This window comes from Manis pentadactyla, chromosome 1 (genome assembly GCF_030020395.1).
Source record: "Manis pentadactyla isolate mManPen7 chromosome 1, mManPen7.hap1, whole genome shotgun sequence".
Lineage (NCBI taxonomy): Eukaryota > Metazoa > Chordata > Mammalia > Pholidota > Manidae > Manis > Manis pentadactyla.
Window position 1 is genome coordinate 156,272,981 of NC_080019.1, and position 17,826 is coordinate 156,290,806.

The 17,826-nt window shown below is 37.0% G+C and overlaps 1 protein-coding gene across 1 annotated transcript in view; it reads left to right on the forward strand.

Moving 5' to 3' along the window:
* The first annotated feature begins 5,718 nt into the window (after nucleotides 1–5,718).
* The window catches only part of ST3GAL6 (ST3 beta-galactoside alpha-2,3-sialyltransferase 6), a 109,953-nt gene continuing 97,845 nt past the window's right edge, over nucleotides 5,719–17,826 (forward strand). Inside the window, exon 1 of the mRNA XM_057502060.1 lies at nucleotides 5,719–5,739. The gene's annotated coding sequence lies outside the window, so the exon portion shown is untranslated. The remainder of the gene's footprint in view (nucleotides 5,740–17,826) is intronic.

Genomic DNA, 17,826 nt, shown 5'->3' on the forward strand with positions numbered 1-17,826 from the left:
ACCCTCCCACTCCATGTATAAAATTAGATTTTCTGCCAGATAAAAATTGAATTTCCTTCTAGCTTTGGTGCATGTGTGTGGAGGGAACAGATTGATTTGATTTAGAAAAATAAAATAAAAAGTCACATTTCTTTCACTCTGAGTGAATGGAGTAAATCATGTTGATCTCCTATTACAGCTACAATCAGCTGGCAGGGCTCTAGCATGTATTCCCAGGCTCATTTGAGAGGTTCTGTTAACTTCTCTGTTACCTTAAGAAGTTGCATTGTCAAGAGATTATCTGGAAAGCAAAGACAGATTTATAAAAAATGTATTCTCTTTTTCTTTCTTCAAACTGTTGATTTGTTCCAGTCTTTGGATTACCATTTTTTGGAGCTTACATGATTAAATTCAACCATCTAGATTATTTTTAAATGAGACATTGTCCGACAAGGCCATTTGTGAATTCTAAAACAAACTACAAGAGACAACATAAATATAGTGGAGAAAACAAAGGATTTGGAGACAGAAAAAATAGAACTAGCTGTGAAACCATGATCAAGTTGCCTCGCCCCTCTCGAACTCAGTATTTTTATCTGTAAAATAAAGATACTGAGTATATTTTCCATCAGGTTATGATGAAGAAAATAAATACATACTAAAAATCACAAGGCCTTCAATAGATGATCATTTTATCTTCCATTATAACCACAATTAGCTTCTTTTGATCTCCTATATTTTTAAAAAATTTATTGATATATAACATAGACAAATATAGCATAAGCATGGACCTTGATGAATTATCACAGTGGCAACACACCTTTTAATCACCATGAGATCAAGAAATAGTACATAACCAGTGTCAGAGAAGCCCTTCCTCTGTCCTCATCCAATTCTATTCCCGCTACCTCCTGCCCTAATGTAATCGCTACGCTGACTTCTAACACCATCATTCAGTTTGGGGATTTTTGGGCTTTTTGTTTTGTGGGGTTTTTTTTTAGATTTTATTATGATGAGGATACAAAAAGATTTATGCCCTTAACTTTTAAGTGTACATTGTTGACTACAGATGTTGTACAGCAGATCTCTAGCTTATTCATCTTGCCCAACTGACATGTTATGCTTAATACCATCATTTATCTTGGTCTGATTTTTAAACTTAATACATACTGAATCATACAGTATGGATCAGTATGTACCTGGCTTCTTTAATTTATGTTGATTAAATTAATTTCCTATTTCACATTAAACAGGAGTTCATATTCTTTGCTGAAGAGTTTTTCCATTGTTTGGATATACTACATTATATTTATATTTATCCATTCTTATGGTAGTAAGCATTTGTGTTGTTTCCAGATTGAGGCCACTGTGAATAGTGCTGAGACTACTTGTATTCGTGACTGTATTTATATTTTCATCATTTTATCTTACGATTTCCAAAAAACTTTTTTAAAAAACCATTTTGTCAGATGTTATGCTCTTCCAGGTACTTAAAAACCAGTTAACAAACATGAAATGCATAGAACAGGACCTGGCATAGAGTCTGTTCTCAGTAAATGTTAGTTGTTATATTTATTGGACAGGAAATTGAATGTATCTTTTTCACAAACTGCAAATTGAAAACATCAATTTTTAAAGGTAATGGTCTTAAAGAGTGTGTAAATCCACAAAGGCATCAAATGATCTTCTAAGGATGCTTGTTTCCTTTTTTAAAAAAGAAAATCCAATTTAAACAGGAAAAAAGATGTATGGTAACTATTAGGCAGATGAATTTGAGAGATTTGAAGTCAGCAACTCTTTAGCTGTGAATACTGCCCCTGGTTGGCTGAAATAATAATCTGGGAAGAAAAGAATGAAAAAGAATCTGGAGAGGAGATGATGAATAAACTAAAAGCAGAAGATGGAAAAGAAGGCAGAAATGGGAAGGACAGAGAGCAAGTTGGACACATTATAAGATTAATTGGAAGTAAGAGAAAAGGGGAAGATAAAATTAAAGTAACAATTGGAAGAGTGGCATCTACAAAGTGACAATTAGAAAGGTGGCATCTACAAAGACCAATCAAGGTTACTTACATATGTCAGGCATGACAGTGTCACATAAAAACTGTATCATTTAATTATTAGAATAACCCTCTGAAATTGTTATTTTATTGTCCCTATGTAACAGATGAGAAAACTAAGGCTTTCAGGATTTAGGTGATTTTTCTCCAGATCATGTGTTGTAGGCTCTTTAAGGAAATATGTTATGGAAAACCACATTCTCTTTGAGCCTTATTTTGGCCCAATTTGTTTCTTGGGAATGTAATGTCAGATCCTCCCAGATTATAAAATAAACAGAATATCTGACCCTTATCTGATATCCTGTATACTGTCATTATTTTCTGTCATCCTGTGAATCAAGTAATTTTAATAAAGCTTAGAGTAACTTAATATGAAGAAAAATGACAAGGTCTAACCTTAATGCCATACCCATATTTTCCAAACTAAAAATTGAATTATTAATTTTAAATAAATTATATTTGCAAATTTATTATATGTAAAATTTCACTGAAGTCTACAGAGAAAATTAATTTTTGAAAAGCATCAAATTAAATAAAATCTGGCCCCAGAATTTTAATATTGTCACTATAAATATCTGGTATCTGTGTCATCCCTCATTTGATAAGAAAATTTTTCCAAAAAAAGCTAAATGGGAAAACTGGCTGCTATGAGGTTTTTGTTTCTCAATATTTGGTTAAAATAGTTGAGTCACTTGTGTAATCTTTGCCCCAGCCCGTAGCTTATCTGGGTCTTACGATGTTCTAATCTGCAAAATGAAGGTTTTAGCAATGATTGTATAGCTTACAAAAAAATAAGGCAAGGAGCTCTCCTATGATAAGAATTAGATCATAACAAACTTTAAATTAGTATTTTAAAGCTTCTAATACTTCCATAGAAAAAAAATTTACATGTTAAACATGATTGTTGAATATTACTCGGTGCCATAAATGACAGGAGATTATTAATGGTAGGTGATTACACCGAGCAAAAGAAACAATATAGCCATCCACAAATGCCAGATTAGTGAATCTTTATTATTTTGTAATATTTTTATAAGATGTGTCACAGTCAACAGCTTGGTCAAAATTGAGATAATCAAAAGTTAGTCGCATGCCTTTGACTGATTTGCATGGTAGCAGTCACTGTTACAATACATTTAAATGTTTTTGGGGGTCTGGAGGGTTTGGAGGGAAGGAATAAAGTAATTACTCAATAGCATTTGAAAACCATCAAGGTCAAATCACACCAATAAATCACTATGTTAAGATTTGATAACTTACTACTTAATGTACTTTTCCCCAGTTTGAAGATTTGGAAATATTGAAAAGTGGAAAACTTGAGAAAAAAAACTTTTAAATTACATTTTAAAATTACATCTTTCAAATCAGTGTGTATTCAGTTTCAAGTAGCGGAACACACTGCCAAAAGTGGCTTAAAAAATAGCAGTTTGTTAGAACCAAGAAGTGTGGAGAAAAATGTTTCCAGGTTTGTTAGAGCAACTCAACATTTTCATCAGGTGGTGGGATCTCCCTACCATCCTTGGTACCTTGGCTAGACACCCTCATGCTTGCATGATGGCTCCCCCTTTTCCAGGCACCACAATATTTAAGCCTCCAAAATGGACGTTTCTTCCCAAGTGTCACTTTGTGTTAGAGAGAAAACCCTCTCCCAAATTTCCTTTTTTTCCACTCCCCCAAACTGAACCCCTGCCAGTGCCCCTGTGGCAAGGGGTCTAGCAAAGCAGCGCCAGCTATTTCCAGCCACGCTCTGCCAGTACAGGAATGGGAGCATGCAGCCATCACATTCACTGTGACATGTTGGTCTGTGTTCTTCCAAACATTTCTTTCTTGCAGAGGTTTTATCTACATTGTTTAAAATTACTGTATATCAATCTTTATAACCTGCCTTTATACTTAATATTTTACCATGAGAATTTGTTCCACAGTAATAGTCTTTGAAAATTTAATTTTTTTAACTGAAGGATAGTTTCCATACAATATTATATTAGTTCCAAGTATATAATATAGTGATTCATGATTATACACATTATGAAACAGAAATTTTATTTTAAATGGTGACATATTCCATGCAAAAAAATACGAAACAAATTACTTAACTTGTAATAAACCAACATTCCCTTCATTTACAGAATACCTACTGGGTATTAAGCACTGTGCACCAGAGGCTTTACAAAAGTACCTCTAATCCTCAGAACATTCTTGCAAGGTAGCCATTATCATTCCAATTTTACAAATGAGGAAACTGAACTCAGAGAGGTTAAAGTGTACCTGATACTCCTGCTGGTATATTGCAGAACAGGGAATTTGAGCCCAGGCCCAAACCAGTAAACATAATGATATTTATTCAACATTGATGAGGGTGGAGGTGGGGGTGGGGAAATTAAACCCAAATGAATGGGTCAATTCACAAATGTAAATTATCAAAGTTCATTACCAAGCAAAACCAACCCAAACAAACAAAAACCTGAATTCATGCAGGTACCAGCAAATGGCTACAAAGCTATAATGGATCTTCAGCTCTATATTTATGGAATTGAAGCTACAGTTCATCATCTTACTTTTAAACCATCAATAGCTATTCATTTAGCATCAGTAGTTTTATTAAGCTTACTCAGACATCCTGTTTTTCATAATTCTTGATCAGGCTTACTCTCACACTTTGTTTTTCATAATTCTTTATCAGTACTTCCTACATTGTCCCTGACAGTGTATCTAGCATATACAATGTCATAATTCTTCAACATTCTTCAGTAAGGTTAGATTAAGTTCAGTTTCTCATAGCACCAACAATAAAAAAACCTCCTGATTTAACTTTCATTCACCAAAATAAATTCCATTAGCCAACAGAAAATTCCATAAAATATATATAGGTACTTATGAATACATTATATTTATATAGTCGTTGCTACAATAGGCTTGGTCCATATTCTTAAACAAGTGACAATCAGTCTTTTTGTTCTGAAGATATTTAGAAGGTCATACAGTATCTATAGACGTCAAAGCAGTTAAATGAATAAAAAAGGAAAAATAAGAGGATGCAGGAAAGCAAGGAAAGAGTGAAGAAATTTATAGGTCAAGGGAAGGGGAAAATGGAAATTGCTGTTACTACTGTTAATTCTGCTGTGACAGAATAAATTCTAGAGCAGACAGGAAACAGCACAGGGCCAAATGTTTCTGGCCAGCCAATAGGACCAGCAGAGACTAAGCCAAACTCAAGTGCTGTTGCTGATGTATCACCACAGGCTACCTTCCCTGAGGACACACCCTGCTCCTGTCCCCTTCCAGGGACTTGGGCTCTTGATTACAATAAACTGTCTAGTTTCAGGGCTAGACTTCGGGGCTAGTATACCTTGTTTTCTTACCCCCTTCCAGGATGTGTCCCAAAGGCCTTTCCCAAATAGCACATTCTTTCAGTGTCAGTCTTCACCTCTTGCTTCCCCACCCCCAACCCCATGCCATTCCTGCCTATGGTGTAGGTGGTTCTAGGAGAAAGGTGACATAGATAGGTGTCCTTTTGACTCAACTCAGCAGCGTCAAATAGGAAACGACCCCGACAGATGCCCCGTGAAGCCAAACATGTGCTGAAAAGTGCTAAGAGTCTGGCATATGGGAACTTAGTCCTTTAATGAGTAAGAAGTACTCACAGAGCCTCCCAACACCCTGCTTTGCCCTCTGCCCTTGGTACCAGAGCTGATCTGAGGTGAGTGAACAGAAAGTTCTGGTCAGATTAAGATCATTTTGGGGATTAGGCTTTTTGTTTGTTGTTTGCCTCTTCCTAATACAGGCCTCTGGATGGGAGAAGGAAATTCATAAATCTTTAATTTGATCTTTGTGACTAACCAAAAAAGAACTGTTGGTTTTCCCTTTTATCCATCCTAGGTTGCTAACATTCTCACTTAGCACCTCACTAATAATCAATCAATGCTACTTCAATTGAAAAAAGAAGATAGGGTTACATTCTATCTAAGCCAGAGTTGGAAATAGGGAGAGCTGGATAAAACATGCAGATATCTTTGCTTTCCAAAAGGAGGATGACCAGACTCCTCCACCAATATTATGCACAAATGATTTAAAGTGGTGTGATTTCTCTGAGAATGTTGTGGGTAGCCCTGGAGATGAGAAATTATCTAAAGCACTGGTACAAACATTCCAGAGGATACACCAGATAAGCCTTGGGATGTAAGTAGAAAATACTAGAATATATTCTCATATGTAATTTTAATTAAAACTTAAAAATAAATATCACTATTAATAATAGCTAGTAAAACAGTGAGGAAATTGCTGTAGCAGGCCTGACAAATGGCAACATGTATAATGTAGTTAAAAACAATTGGCAGAATGGTTGCCTGCAGTAATTTAGAAGACTACAAATATACATTTATAATGAACTTGTGGACCTTGCAAGAAGATTTCCTGGCAAAATGTTGTGTCATTTGGTTTCATTTCGCTGCCTAGGAAGAAAGAAAAGAAGTAAAGAAAAAATTTTGAGGGAATTTAAAGAAAATAAAACTGTTTCTCATTCCTAATCTCTTTAGCTGGTAAAAATCCCCCAAGCGAAAGAAACCTGAGGCCAAAGATCATATCAAGGTGTGGTTATTAAAACATTACTAAGACATTTGAAAGAAGTAAGTTGATAACTAATGGACCCTCTCAATTTAAAAAGGGAGTGGTCTAAGAGTTTTAAGGGTATTAATCTCACAATAACTGACATGTCCACAAAGTTCTATCTCAAAAGGATGTTGGGTGTGGCTTTTCTTGAACCAAGTAGACTCAAGTCAGATTCATAGGAGAACCACAAAGTTTCAAGAGAGTTGTACTGATTAAGTACCACATGCTTGAATTGAAGAAATCGAGACTGCTCATATTACAAAATAGCCTTATTTTTTACCAGGAGGAAGCAGTCATAAAAGCTGTTGTTGTAGATATGGGTCTTTCCTTATAGAAGAGGAATAATGTCTCAGTCGGTGGTGGAAGAGCTGAGAAGTTGAGGTTAAGAGCCTTAGAAAACAATGAAGCAAGGAGATGAAACTAAACCTAATCATGAAATATTTCCTTCTCCCAGAATGGGGAGACCTGGCAACAGATGTCTGCTTGGATTTCAGAATTGTTAAAAACTAATGGCTGCTGTGTGTTTCACAGTCTTCTGCTTAATAATGGCAGTGTCTACTGTAATGATCCTGTTCTGGCCTCATCATTGCATATTATTGGATGTGTAGGGGGCAGATAATTAGTCTTCTTTAGTTCATAGGTCTCTAGAACAATATAGCCCACATGAGGAGGAGCCTCATCTGATCTGATCCAACAATAGCCTGATGCCACAGTTAGATGAGTATTTGGGGAACTCGATGGAAGGAATGATAATTATATTGCTCAAAGGGTGGATGGTGCTAGATTCTAAAAATACCTATAATATTTTGTAGCTTCTTCCATTAAAAGTTGCCTATTTCTCCACCTCTTAAATCTAAACTGGTCTTGTGACTTAATTAATTCATCATGAGTAGGCAGCAGAAGTGATGTAGAAATTCCAGACCTAGACTACCTTTGCTCTTTCTGATCATGCCAACCACCGCCACATGAAAATACATGAGCTACCTACCTGATGCATAATGAGAGGTGTGTGGCCCAGTCACCCTTGTTACTACAACCAACAGCCAGCCAACAGAAGCAGAAATGCGCTGGCTGGTATTTTAGTGGCTCAAAGACATTTGAGAAGCTACATGAGACAGTTGAGAAATGCACCCAATTAATCCCAGCCCAAATTGTTGACCTAAGAATTGTGAAATAAACAAAAGGTTGTTATTTTAGCCACATAAATTGGAGGCAGAGGAGGTTGTCATATAGCAGTTAGGTAAGTGATACATAAGCCAAGTGTCACAGAACCATTTACTGATAGCCATCCTTTCTCCTCTGATCTTCAGTTCCCTGCCACACACCAACCATCCATACAGCAGTGGGTGTGTTTGGGGCATTACAGTCTGTTCCAGAAGTCTATTTGTCTGTGTCTATACCAGTTCAACACTATGTTATTCAACGTAGCTTCATATCTGATGAGGCAAGTCTTCCCCCAACACACTTTTTTCTTCTTCAGGACAGTCTTGGCTATTCTTGGTCTTTTGCTCAATTTTTGTAAATTTTGAAAAAGTTCATCAAGTACAGTAGGAAAAAAAAATACACTGTTGGGATTTTTTTACTGAGATTTATTAAATCTATAGATAAACTTGGAAGAATTGACATATTTTTGATATTGACTCATTCTGTCCATAAACATCTCTCCATTATTCTTTGTTCTCTTTTAATAAATTTTTATAATTTCCTATGTAAATATTTTGTACATCTTTTTTAGATTTGTTCATAAGTACTTCATGTTTTTATTATTAATAAAAATTGGACTTAGTTTTTTTTCCAACTGACTGTATCAAAGTACAAATGACTCTTATTAATTGTAATTATTTGTCTGTGATACTTGGATATTTTCTATTTAGACAATAATCTAGAAACAATAGCTCTCTCTCTACCCCCATACTTCACAGTGAATGAGTCCAAAGTAATAGTGCAAATACAATAACAGAGAGGAGAGAGAGAAATGAAGCCAGTAATGCCCCCTTCTTCTACTACACGTTTGCAAGTCTGAATTGGACTAAGTGAAGGGAAAGGGGTAGTTACTTGGATGAGGTTTTCAGTTTTAATATTACACTGGCAGGGAATGGAGCTAAATTGTTATTAGACCAGACCAAACTTTTATTTTCTAAGAGCAACTGTAGGATCTCTGGCACAACAAGACATTTGTTATCTTTTGTTTTTATTGAAATATCATTGAATACAATCTTATATTGTATTATGTGTTTTAAATATACAACACAGTGGTTTAACAATTACCCATATTATAAATCCTCACCCCCACTAGTGTAGTTACTATCTGGAAACATAGGAAGATGTTACAGAATCACTGGCTACATTTTCCATGCTGTACTACTATCTCCATGACCAAATTATATTATGATTCAGAATTTTTGTGCCCCTTTATACCCCTCACCCTCCCGAACCACCCACCCCAACCCCTCTCCCATGGTAACCACCAGTCACTTCTTAGTGTCTATGAGTCTACTACTGTTTTGTTCACTGTGTTTTGCTTTGCTTTTATATTCTACAAATAAATGAAATCAAATGGTATTTGTCTTTTTCCACCTGGTTTATTTCACTGAGCATAATATTTATTGTCTAGATCCATCCATGTTATTGCAAATGGCAGAATTGCTTTTTTATGGCTGAATAATATTCCATTGTATATATGTACCACTTCTTCTTTATCCATTCATCTATTGATGGACACTTAGGTTGCTTCCATAACTTGGCTATTGTAAATAATATGGCAATAAACATAGGGATGCATATACCTTTTTGAATCAGCAATATTGTGTTCTTTGGGTAAATTCCTAGAAGTGGAATTACTGGGTCAAATGGTATTTCTATTTTTAGTTTTTTGAGGAACCTCCATACTGCTTTCTATAGTGGCTGATCCAATTTACATTCCCACCAACAGTGTAGGAGAGCTCCCATTTCTCTGCATCGTCACCAACACTTGTTATTTCTCATCTTTTGGATAGTGGCCATTCTGACTGGTGTGAGGTGATGTCTCATTGTGGTTTTAATTTGCATTTTACTGATGATTAGCAATGGACACTAGTTATCTTAAATCTCCTAATCTATAAAAACAATCTAAGCTTTATGAAGAACCAAAGGTATAGCATTTATTTAATGTTTCTCTAAAATGGCAAGGAGACATCATTAAAGCAAACATCAAAATAAAAGCAGGAAATCAAAGAGGTGAGGAAGAACCAAGGCCAGGGTTTGCCTGAAGGCCTCTCCAGACCCCACATTTGTTTTCATGACTACTAAATTCTGGCAACAGAAAGTAAAGCTCTGAGACCAAGGCTAGGACCACTCCCAGCATAGCTGAGACCCTGTGATGGGCAAATGATGGCCCGCCAAGTATGTCCATGTCTTAATCCCCTGAACCTGTGGATATGTTGCTGCATGGAAGAGGAAAATAAAGTTGTAGATGAAATTAAAGTTGCTCATCAGCTGACATTAAGATAAATAGATTATCCTGGATTATCCAGTGAGCCCTATGTAGTCACAAGGGCCTTTTAAATGTGGAAGAGGGAGGCAGAAGATCAGAGCCAGACAGAGATGTGAAGAAGCTATGCAGCTGATTTTGAAGACAGAGGAAGGGTCATGAGCCAAAGTATGTATGTGGCCTCTAGAGGCTGGAAAAGGCAAGAAAACAGATTCTCCCATATAGCATCCAGAAGCAATGCCACCCTGCTGACGCTTTGATTTTAGCCCATTGAAACCTGCTTCAGACTTGTGACCTCCAGAACTGTAAGATAATAAATTTGTGTTGTTTTTAGCCACAGAGATGGTGATAATTTGTTACAATAGTAATAGAAAAGTAATATGGACTCCAAAGGGATAATTCATTTCCAGAACATTTTCATATAGGATTGTTGGGAAAATTATGGCTATGGAGGTAATAGAATAATTTCGGTAACAAATGTTAAGATGAAACACACACAAACATACCCAACCCATCCAGGAGTTCAACAGACAGAAACTAATTATTGAACTTGATTTAATGAAATGAAAAGCATTATCTGCCTCTGGGAAAGGCAGGGCAAGTTTCATTCACAATCACATTTACTGGTAAAGGAAGAGCTGAGTCACTAGGGGCCTGAAACATGAAAAAGACTTCAGTCAATCTGCAGAACTCAGAATCACATGAATAGAAATAGATGCCCTCGTCTGCATTGGTTCCTTCCTTGCCTTTCAGATGCTTTGATCTTTTGCCACAAAAGGAAGATGTGATTTTCATAAGTGAAATAAATTATTCCAATTTCATAACTTTCAAAATATAAATCATGATGGCTATCTGGGGAACATTCCACACGTAGGAAATGCAACAAACCACTTAAATTCGCAGAGTGAGAGCCCAGATCTCCTGCCTCTTTTTCTGAAGTGCCACTGCTTCCATACATGAGAAGTGTTTTTGCCTTTTTTTAAACTCCATGGGCATTTGATATCACAGCAGTGACCTCATAGTTTAATATTTTCCTTTCAGAGGTTATCTCATGTGTTTTAGAACACTTTTGCTAAAGAAAAGATTCTGTGGTGGGTGGTGTAGTGACCTCAAAATATTTGAAGGAAAGACAAAGTAGCTGGTCAAATGGTAACTAGGTTTAAAACCTCAGTGTTGGGGAGGAAAGAGCTTTAGATAAGGGTATAGCCAGAAGGACATAACCTTCACTTTATTTAGTGCTATGAAATAGCAAATTTTATTGCCTTTAATGCCCTTACCTCTGCCCTCTGCCTCTTGCTAAGTACTCAGGAGCTAATACTAAGCACTGGTAGTCTTATATCCTCTCCAAGCTACTCTGAGCAGAGCCCTACCTGAATATACCTTCTCTTTTCCCTCCCTGCATCCCATCAAAACTCAACTCTTATAATTCTCTCATTGCCCTGCTTCCCCTTTTAACTATTCTTATTAGGAAGGAGTTCATAAGCTAGTACCTGTGTGAGATCACTTGTGAATGACCCTGAGATTTATCCACCTTACGTTCCTCTCCTGCAGTCCTCACCTGTCCACCCAGGGAGTGTCTTCTCCACCACTGCCAAATAAGTTCCTGGAATGTATGTTGAAAGGTGGCAATAAAGGTAGAACCTGAGAGATGGGAGGCAAAAGGAAAGAGGTTCAGTTAATCTTCAAAATAAAGAGATATGAGAATTTTTGGAAATTTAGGGAAAATGAAAAATTCTGGAGTAGTGAGGGCATTAAGATTGGGGAGGAGGAGAAAAAAGGTAAAAGTTGTTGCTGGGCATGGGTAAAGAGCCAACTTTAATACATTTTTAAGAGCACAAAAATCAGAATGTAGTTCCATTTTTATTACTAATGATATTTGTTCTGGGCTTCTATGAATAAGATTTTATACACAGACTGGACCATATGGGACAGAGGTTAAAGAGGTTACACACTAAGTTTAGGGCTACCAGCTCACCCTGTTTCACCCAGGATCCCCCAGTGTTAGCACCGAAAGGTTCACATTATGGGAACTTCTTTGCACTATTTTATGGGCGTAGTTGGTAATCCTAGGTCATGAGTGACTAATAATGGCCTCACATGTTATGTCTCCTGAGACAATAGTAAATACCTATTTTTCCTGAAAATGGTTGTTAGGATAAAGAGGAAACTGATAGTATTTGCCGAGAAAAGGAAAAGGAAGGAGTAAGAAGGGGAAGAGAGAGAAAAAGGATGAAAGGAAGCATGGGGGGGTTGTGCTTATAAGGGCAGAGGTCTTGACTTAAAACAGTACTCTTCAGCCAGGAATTATTCTGTCCTCCAGGGGTTATTTGACAATGTCTGGAGATAGTTTGGGTTGTACAGGATGCACTGGTAACTAGTGGGCAGAGGGCAGAGATGCTGCTGAACACCCTATTAATGCACAGGACGGCCCTCCACAACTGGAATTACCCAGCCCAGCATGTCAGTAAAGTGGTGTGGTTGAGAAATCTTGACCTAAAGCATCAATAATGGACTAACACCTACTGGAAAAGTGCATAGGAGGAAAGCTGGGCATGCAGCCTTCCTGTCTCTTCTTAAATCACACCATATATACAATGACACTGAAAACCTGATTTTCAAGTGTCTAAAATGGTAGTGCTAGCATATAAATACAACTGTAGAAGAATATAAGCAAAAAGCTAGAAATAGGTGTCAATTTCTTCTATCCAGATGCCCAGGTCTAGGATAGAACACTTGATTGTGAAAAATAACAATCCTCTTCTCCTAGGTTTTCTAACATGAGTAAAAGGGGAAGTGTCCCAGTTTGCTCAGGATCTGTAAGAGATACTGTCAGATTGGAATTGAATCAGTGATTAGGAAATAGGGAGTTCATTTTATGAGAGCTGAAACCAGCTGATTCATTCCATCAACAAGCATAATTCTTCCATGCCAGGATCCTTGAGGAAACTGGAGATGCAATGGTGATCACAATATAATGAGGGCACAAAACGTACAATTATTTATGGTGGTCATTGTGTCATGAATGAGAGGGGGATCTAATTCTGCTTGAAGAAGGTATCTCAGAATAGGTAATTTTAAGTGGACCTTGAAAAATGAGTAGTAAATAGGAGTAAATAAACCACCAAAGAAGGCAAGATAAAGATAATCTGGAACAAGGGAGTAATAAGTGCAAATCATGGCAGTTTTAAAGAGATGTGTAGCTGGGTGTTTGAGCATTCATCTTTGCAGCAAGTAGACTTTGTGGAAAAAAGAAAGAAGGCATTGTGTATTTGAAGTTAAGGAAAAGGCAACAAGGATGGCTACAAACCATTGTCTCAGTCAAACAGCATATATGTTCTCCCTTGCACCCATGATTGTCCTCTCCCAACTTAGAGCCCATATGTCCCTCCTTCTTTGTCTATTCTTCATGGGCCCAGCATACATCCCTCAGGTCAAAGAGATGCTTCTGTCCCTGTGCTATGCATAGTTCACATCATTTACAACTTTTTTGTAGTGACTGCATTCCTTGAGTGTAAGTCTAATACTTGCCCATCTATGTTGTAAATTTTCTAAGAAATGGACCAAATCTACATGGCTTGGTGCCCCCAGGGACTAGATTACCACAGTCTCTGGCAGTCATATGTAGATAATAATTGTTGGTGAGTTAATATTATTAAAATAAAATAGTTGAATGTGGACAAAATGGACAAGGAAACCTAAGAATGAAACATTTAATTTAGTGCTCTGGTAAAGGTGATTTTTAGGGGGGAAAAATAAATCATTCTTCTAGACCTGTGATTGGTAAGGATACATATTTGATGCCTGAAACACATCAGACACTCAATAAATATTGTCTAGTAAATAAAACATCAGATGAAATGTTTCAAATTGGACTGATGCTAATGGTTAGATTTCTTACTTTTAAGGGGTCATGTGACTGCCTCAGCATTCTATTCCTGCACTTCTGCTTTTGGCCCGTAAAAGAAGTACTCAATCGCCCAGTATTTCCTCATGTTCCCCAAAAGGTATGATCATGTTCATACAGAGCTGCAACATTTTGTGAGGCAGGCAGGTGGCAGCCACACTGGCTGGCACAATCCATCTTTCTGTGGAAACTTTGTGGTGGGTGGGGTACAGGGTTCAATTCTCTTTGAGAAACACATGAGCCAATTTATCAGGTGGAACTTGGACTTTTTACTAACAGGTAGGCTTCCAATAGGTTAAACCAGAATTATCAATAGAAAAGAATTAAGAATCATGAAAACTTCAAGCTGAAGGAAAGCTCCGAGTATCATTTTGTCTAATTCCCTGACTCTTAGGCATCATGTGGGTCATTCTTGTTTTATTAATTGATGTATTATTTATTGATGAAGCACTTAAAATTTAAATAACTTTCCCAAAGTCATTTTCAAAAACTGGACTTTCTGAAGAATATGAAAATTTCCCAACTACCTGCTCTGAAGACTGACATATTATTTATGATTTTAATTTTTACCATATTAGAAAACTGAGAAAAATTTTAAACATTTACATATATTTATTGACTCATTTAAAACACCAAAAAGAAGCCCATTACATGTTATAATAATGCAAATTGTGAAAAATAACTATCCTTTCTGAAATAAACAAGAGTGAGAAGAGTGACATTGTTTAACATTTTTGCAAATCTCTTTAATGTTTAGCTTAATAGACAACTAGATCCCTTATCTACACTTGAATTCAATCAGCTGATGTGTATTTCTTTGGTTGAAATAAATCAAGAAGCCCTATCTTCACACACATGAGTAATTGAAAAAGCAAGGGGTATTTCAATATCCTCTTCAGATAGTTGAGAATATTATTCTTTGCTACTACCCCCCCAAACTGACTCACTATATTAAATAGTAGTTACAACGTGGAATCTAAAATGATCAGTCAAATCCATATGCATTACTTTGGGGGCTTTTTGTCCCAATCTCACATTTTTATAAGCCCTCATGTATGTATATACATATATATGTCATATGTACATGTTGCATATATATATATCACATATGTAAGTCATACACACACACACACACACACACTTGTAGCAGGCACTGTCCTTAGGCTCTTTATAGATAACATCTGATTTAATTCTTACAACACCTTTGAGGCTCACAAAAGTAATCTCTTCTCACTGCCAAAATCACACAAAAGTAGATGTTAGACCCAGAATATGAATCCAGTGTGCTCCTGACCCTATTAATCCTATTTCGTTTACTATGGACACAGTAATATTAAGAAGGGATGGTTATATTAAGCACATGTCATCAACTCCATTTTGCATATAAGGAAAGAGGGATTTAGGTAAGCTAAATTCCTTACCTAAGATCACATACATTGTTAGAAGCTTAAACTGGGACGCTTTGACTAATGTTCTACAATTCAAGAAATCCACAACACATAATAAAGCCACATAACAGCTATGTAAAACCCCATAAAAGGGGGGCTGCACTTTCTTTGTTCATCTGTGTTAGGAATAAAGTGGCTAGTGTAAATAGGAAGGGTTTTCATTTTCCTCAGACAATAATAGACAAATTGCATTTTTTGTTCACTGTTTTGGTTCAAAGTCATTGGATAAACCTTCAGATTTTAATAAGCACACAGCTGCACACAGAAACATACATATAGAAACTGGCACTTTAGTCCTCAAAATTTTTTATTTAAAGGATTTAATAATAGCAAAAATAGTGTTTCACACTCTAATTTCTTTTTATTGTTAATGAATCAAAATATACAAAACCTAAAACAACTACAAGAGGTTCATACATGTGCTACTGTCAGATCTTTGTAATTTGTTTTCTCTGGTAAAGTTAGCATTTCAGTCACAGCCCCTAAATAAAATCTGGTTTTATCCTGAGCTCTTGAACACACATTTTCTTGGGAAGTGTCTCTGATTCAGTTTCTAGAGTCTTTCTTGAGATAATTGTACATCTTCAAACCATCTAACCTTTCTCTGATGTGCAAGAGGACAATTTATGATGTTATTGAAAATATTGAGCCATTTCTTTCACTTCAACCCTTTGAAGGTACCACATTGCTAAGAACCTCCCAATTCTCTGTATGTATGTAATTCATGGTCCTCAATATTCAGGGAAACCAATAGTCTGCCTTCATTTCCCTGCACTGACTCACCCCCTCATTCATGGGCCACACTGGTGGCTCACCATTTTCTCTGATGACCTTTCCAAGACACCCCTCCTGTCCTTGTCCTCACCTTATTCCACTGCCAGCTGGTCTCATCTACCTCAGTGAACATGACCTCAGAAACCAGCCCATGATCCCCTCTCTCTTTTCTGCACTTATAGTGAAAGATATCCATGCCCCTTTTATAATATGTATCTGCATCATTTGCTTGTGTGTCCTGGAGCAGGGGCTCTGTGATGGCAGAGATTATGTTCCTTGTTTTTACTTTTCTGACACTAAGATCAGGGCCTGATATGAAGTAGGCAGGTCTGTAAGAACTATTTGATAAATGCTATGTTTACCAGGCCCATCAACTTTATAATGTTACATTCTGTCCAAAGTAAAGCTTCTTAGTTTAACAGAAAGAGTGAAACCTGGAGTCCAGTCTCTTGTGTGCCAGATGTAGGACCTTAGGTAAACTATTTAACCTTTCAGCATCTGTTTTCTGCAAAATTTGGGAAAAGTAATGGTATATTGAAAACATAAAAAGTACCTGTTGTTGGTGACATTTTGTAAGTGTTCAGTGAAGTATGCTATTAATATAGCTAATTTTGTTCCTGTGTCTCCCGATGGTCATACCCCAACTAAAGGTGTTTGCATGTATATACATATACTATATGTATGTGTGCATATATATATACATATATATATATATGGAGCTAACTGGAGACTAGAAAGACAGGTGGTTTCTTGTACATCTACAAATAACACTGACCCTGGTAAATCATTTTCTGAAAACAATTCTTTCGCAAAGTGAATGGTTTTGTTTGGTCTCATGTTGGTGTGTGGGTAGTTTAGGATGGGATGAACAATGTTACAGTCAAGGGGTTGGGGGTGGAAACCACTGCTTTCCTGCCTCCTCACGTTTGTCAGACCAGTTGGAAGGGATGAGCTTGTCAGTTGCAGGTAGCAATTTTCAGACTGTATAGATCATAGAAGGGGTTTGAGCCTATCCATTATTTCCTATTCCTGACCTCCCTCTGCCAAACTGCCAGACTAACTCCCTAACTTCCCCTGGGTTTTCTTTTTTAACAAGATGACCTTCTTTCGATTTAGCCAAGCACTAGGCTTGGGTCTAAAAAGGGAAAGACTCCAGACAATTTGCATTTGAAATGAGGAAGTGAAAAAAAAAAGAAAAAGAAAAACAGCAGCGAGGCAAAGCCAGCTGTTTCCTACAGACCTTTGACAACTTTGCAGCGGTTCACTGTCCTTTTGCCCCTGTGGAAACCGGCTTCTGCCAGAGCCTCGACTGCCGCTGCTCCCGTGTGCCTGGCCTCCCCTGGCAGCTGTAACCTTACCACTACCACTTCCTCTCCAGGGTAAGAGGCTGAGAGGCGGTACGTGTGCTCTGGGGTAACTTAACCGCCTACTCAGTTACAGTCAAACTATGTTTCTCTCACACTAGCCATAGGAGATGATACTTACCCAGTGAGGAAGACTGTATTATTGTCCTCATTTTGCAGATGAGGAAAGTGAGACTCAAGCCATGTGTCCAAGGCATTTTTCTGACTCTAAGGCCTATAC